A 6,000-nucleotide genomic window follows, 5' to 3' on the forward strand; every position below is an offset into this window, starting at 1 on the left:
TATAAAGTCCAAACATAACATGGTCGCCACACGCCGTACACTGTATGTGCGAGTGAAAGCATGCGAGGGTCAGCTGATGATCATGGCTCATTCTTGCAAGTGATCTGCGACGTGGACAAAGTCCGAGCCCGTGTGATTTTCATCCTAGCACGTCCTCATCTTCATAGCGGTCTGCCAGTGCCGGTGGCTTCGTATGCGCTGTGCTTTCGACGTTTTGTTCGCGTTGCCGCGAGAGACAGCACAAAGGTCAATTCGCTCGCTGCTGCTGCCGCGCTTCTTCACTCCAGTGTTTTAACAGCGTTTCCGCGGTCATCGAGCGAGATGCGTTCATGTTTACCTGTGCGCGCGTGACACCATGTTCGTTAATTTACCTAGTAAGCGAATGTTTGCTACTTCAAACGGCCAATGAAACTAATATTCTTACTTCGCATAGCTTACATGATGCTTCGCCTTTCATGCGAAACTGCGGTTTTTTTTCATCCCATGCTCCTCATTCGCGCTTTCATCTTTCGCTGTGCTCGTTTGCTCGGCTACGCCGCTGCCGCCGACGCTCGACGACGGAACGGGCGCCTAAAAGCCGCGCTGTAGAAACTAAGAACGACGGAGTGCTTTGCAAAGTTTTGAATATCATAGAGTCTCCTGTGATATTCTCGAGGGAACTCAGGTGCTGCGATTATTCCGCCGCCATAGGAATGATGGTTAATACATGGATTTGTCTGACCTTCAGGCTTTTGGCTTCCTACACTCTTGTGGCTCCGTTTATTACGCTTGATCTGCCTTCATTGGCCTGAATTTCAAGGTAATATACGACTTATTTTAAATGCATAAGACAATAAAGTTCCGCGGAAACACATAATCGCTGCTAACTACAGTGGTTCCGCTTATCCATGCATCTGTCGCGTAATGGTTTCAATATAGGGCTTCAGTGCTTAAGCACCTGTGTTCGAATGCTGTGGTCGGGTAATTTGATGATATTTATTTAATCATTTACACCACAGTGCTTTCTTGAAAATGATCAGTTTGCAAAATCAAGAGGCCGTTTAAAGCCAGAAGGACGAAATTTGGGCAAATTAACGTACTGCCCATCATTCCCATGCTGGCTTAAAAGCCCTGCTCGCAGCTCTCATAGGCACTAGCGCCATAGTTCCCTTTCCTTCCTTCCCTCTCTCTCTCTCTCTCTCTAGTAATTGTAGGAAACTCTATGGCAAATACGGTTGCATCAAGCGGTGGTCGCAAGCAGAAACAAGCCGAATCCGTGGTCGAGCCAGTATTGGCTGCGTTTTCACTGAGTGCGGTTTCACGCCCACTTTTTTTTCGCCATTTAAGTCCTAAGTGTCGCGGGTATGATTTCCTCGTACTTTCAATGGCTTGTAGGAATTCATACGAAACAGATGTTGCGGCCGGTGCACACATTCCTGGATAATGAGAACAAGTCCAAGTGAGGTAAGACTTTTATTGTTTGAAGGAAGAGTTTCTCTTCTTGGAGCCTGCAGTGCATCGTTTCCATTTACATTTTTTTTTCAGTAGCCACGTCACTGCTGCATCTAAAATAAATTATACTGGGTGAGAACGAGCATAATTGACAGTCCAGTTGCTCCCACAAGCTTTAATTCAACCATGGACGTGTAGGAAAAATTTAACGAGGGACTTATAGCGATGGACGTTCTTCAGAGAAAAATGACAGATCTAGGAAACAGCGATGGACAGGAAAAAAAAACACCATGTCGTATATAACACGTGCTGACTCGATCAGAATTAATAATAATAATAATAATAATAATAATAATAATAATAATAATAATAATAATAATAATAATAATAATAATAATAATAATAATAATAATAATAATAATAATAATAATAATAATAATAATCAGCAGCAGCAGCAGCAGCAGCAACAACAACAAAATCGTATGTCGACTGGAGGAAACTACTCCTGTCTTGCGCTGGCTGGTTTTGACTTGCGCCTGCAAATTTCCTCATTTTATAGCCCCACCTAATTTTCTGCCGCCCTCGAATGCGCTTCCCTTCCCCATATCGTCACTGCGTGGCGTCACACAGTCGCCGTCATGGCGCTGCGCTGAAGGGCGACCTTGTCAAGTGAGTGACATAGCAACAACAGAGGATAAGGAATTATGTCACATAGAGGCAAACTAAGGGAACTTTCATAATGACAACTAGAGATGTTGAATATACTTGACTTGAGAAATACAGTGTGTCGATAAACTTGCATGCTAATCGCATCACTATTGCCAGTGATCGTGGGATAAGTTCTGCTGGATTTCTTTTTTGTTTTGTTTTTATCGGATCGAATGGACTGTGTGATCGTCTTTGACTACATCCTGTTTTCCACTCGAGCTTGTGTTCATACTACCTTCTAGTTCTATCTCTCATAGTTCTTTGCCTCCTCCGCTTTCCCTGTGTAAGGTATCTGACTATATTTTCCCCCGATTAACCTCTTTACCTTCCTTTCCACACAATCCCTTTCTCTTTGGTCACTAGAGTAGAGACGCCGTAATGACGTTTACGACCTCGAGTCATCTGATATGATTGACGTTTCTGTAAGATGCCGCCAACGGAGTGCGGTCGCTGTGACCAAGGAACCAACTCGTGACTGCAAGAATATACAAAAGAAGCACCCGCATTTGTACAACCACACCAGGTAGTGAATAAAAAAAAAGAAAAAAGAAAGCTATGCTTGGTATAAACGTTCTTGCCTGTTTATCTTTGCTTGTGCTATCGTGGTGCAACGAATCAAGCGTACATTTAATACCAGTAACTCCCATCCCTACTCTATGCATTTTGGGATCAGAAGAAAGGAGGCAGATCTATTACTACCACTGTTTAATGTTGTTTATTACAAGTAAAAACAAAAACAAGAAAACTAGCACAAAAAAGCCCAGTAACTGAAATATTGAGTTTTTTGCTAGAACGTGTACTCAAAACAACAAGCATTCTGCTCCCAGAAGGGTGTTGTCGTTTGGATGTTGGTAATTTGAGCCGCTGACCAGAGCTGCACCTGTTCAGCACCGTTTCTTTCCTAGCGTTTTATTAATTTGATGTTACTACCTAAGTTGCAGACAGTGTAGCGCTTCTCCACGAATATGAATGGTGCCCGCAGAGACGTCTAGGTTAACTGTCGCCAACGCTTCGTGCTGGTAAAAGACATAGCAATGTATGTACTAACGCGTTTCTGAAAAAAATGTCAGAACGCACGCCGTTTCGTAAAATTTGGTAAGCGCTTACATTCCTCCGCTTACGCAACTTCTTTTACAGTAACTTAAAGCTGCGGCATGTCCGACGTTTGGTTGCGCTGCGCACTTGAGGCCTCTACGCGAATTCTGCTGCTCTAAAGCCCTGAAGATTGAGAGGCTTTAGTGCTTTGCGCTCTCCTAAGCTTCGGATCTGCAGACACAAGGGCTACAAGAACGATCTTGCAAAAGAGTCCCGGGCAAATCCCCTCAAATCCCCACCCCACCTCGGGGCCGTGCGTTCCGAGCATAATGCATCTCAATCTTGTCAATTGTTTATTTCAGTATTGCAGCACAGTTATAATACTGCATTCCCTTTGATAACCGTAGTTAAGTATAGGAAAGAACCAAAACAGGGGATTGTAAACGACCTCCATTAGCGTGTTAAACAAAAGGGAAAATGATAAAGTCAAATTTATAAAGACACGTGCCCAAATTTTACAAGAATTTAAGAAGTTTAGGAATCGGTTAAGCATGGACATTAGGAAAGCTAAGTTCCCGTTTTCCGGATGCAGGTTCGAAATTTCTTCCCAAAACAGCCGCAAGACATGGTTGGTCTTTCATGAATTGACGAACACACCTGCGGCAGGTTTGCCATTAGAGTTATACGTAAATGGCATAACATAATGTGGTAATTCCTTAGCCAATTTGCTGAACAATTATTTCATAAGTGATGAAGCAACTGAGTCCGCGCCTCCCGTACTGCCAGAACGACGCTGTTTGACGTACTCGGGCAGTGTTGCAAAAGACACGATATTTTTTTTACTCTTATATCTGAAGATAAAACTCTGTATATTTTGGAATCTCTTGAAAAGCAAGTCAGCAGCAGGAGAAGATGTCATAAAGGCTGTGCGAATTGAGGCGGTTGCGTATGAAATTCAGAAGCCAATAAAGCACACTTTCAATGAAATGATGTCATCTGGCATTTTATCCGATAGGCTAAAAAAATGCTCGCGTGACTTTAATTCATGCAGTTGGAAAATAGAATGAGTTGGGTAATTACAGACGAATATCTGTGTTATCACTTTTCTCTAACGTTGCTAAGACAGTCTTGCACATATGCTTTAATTAATTTTTTATTAACAAAAATATAGTCACAGAACAACAACTCGCATTTCAAAAGGGCAAGTCAACAGAAAGGACACTGGTGGAAATTGAATATAAATTCATTGAAAATATTGAAAAAAGTTATTTAGAGTAAGAGCAATATTTAGATTTTATAAACGCATTTCATTCCGTCAAAGACGATATTTAGTTCCGTAAGATCGAAGCGTACGGCTTTAGAGGAAAAGCATAGATCCTTGTCAGCAGCTATGTACACCCTCGACTGCAATGTTCATTTGTATTCATGATGTTCAATCTGACAGAATCCGAATCAAATATCGTATGCCTAAAGGCTCTGTATTGGGTCCCTATTATTTTTAGAGTGTGTTAATATTCCTACTACTGTTGAGCCATTGATGTATGCTGACGAAACGATCGTATTCTTCTACGGGCTAACTTGCATGAAGGAGTTAGAAGTGACATCAAATAACTGGTTGTGCGAGGTTAAAGTATATACGCCTCCACTAATGATATAAGTATAAATGCAAGGAAGACAAAGCTTACGTTGGTTTCTCCCAAAAGTAAAACAACATACTACGCAATAGGTTTAAAATTTACATAAGATGACTCATTACTTGAGTTTGTGGATTATCATTGCTTTTAGGCGTCAATTTTCCGTCTTACTTAAGCTGGAAATGGCACGTAAACAGCGTTAAAATAAAGGACACCAAGCCCTTTGGCACGCTTGACCATTTATGTCATTTCTTACGAACTAGACTAAATAATGAATTGTATTTTTCCAGCATACATTCTCATTGCAGTTATTACATGTTGGGAATAGGAAATAAAACTGACAAGAATAATATTTCTGCGTTAAAAAAAAGAAAAAAATTAGACCACTGAACTCAGGAGATCACACTGATATGTCGGCGTTTATGCTAAAGCATAATATTCAAAATTTTTTTGCCATATTTATAAGTTTAAAATACCAATTAGATATATTGTGGAGTATCGAGAGACTGCAGTTCCTTTTCTCGTCGCTAACGTAAGCAAGAACACTGGTCATGATTTGTGTAATATACACATAGTTGTAAAAAGAGCGCGAACAAAGTATGGTAAGCAAAAAATAAGCTATCAAATTATAATTGTGTATGTTGAGCATCCTGCTATAAGAGTACGGGGATAAATAGGCGCAACTGCATGATATTTAAAATTGCATGTTTTGCTCACTTTTCAATCTTTAGGAATCCGGTAAGATATACGGTCCAGTTGCGTTACGGTTATGTCTGTGTGTTGCCGTCTCTATTAAATAGTGAACTCAGTGGACTTTTGCCTAGTTGGTTCATTGTTATAATTTTCTGTACAATGTTTTGCAACAATCTTTACTTAAGCGTGGCAAATGTTACTATCAATATTTTGTCATTTTGCAACAAGAAATGATTTCGTAGTTTTTTTACATATTCTGTGACATAACTAATTACTATTCATATCTGTAAAAAAATGTTTGTTCATTTTGTAACACGAACACAGCTGATGTCGCACCCAGCCCGAGCATGACTCCTTCATGAGGTTACTCACTTCCTTTTGTCCTGACCCGCGGGCAACGCCTTGCATTGTCCAAAAGACTTAATGAATGAAAGAGCTCTTACAATGTGTTGCATGTGTTGCACCAAAATCATCACATGGGCTGCAGTTAGATTTGAGA

The sequence above is a fragment of the Dermacentor albipictus genome, chromosome 3, assembly GCF_038994185.2.
Source record: "Dermacentor albipictus isolate Rhodes 1998 colony chromosome 3, USDA_Dalb.pri_finalv2, whole genome shotgun sequence".
Lineage (NCBI taxonomy): Eukaryota > Metazoa > Arthropoda > Arachnida > Ixodida > Ixodidae > Dermacentor > Dermacentor albipictus.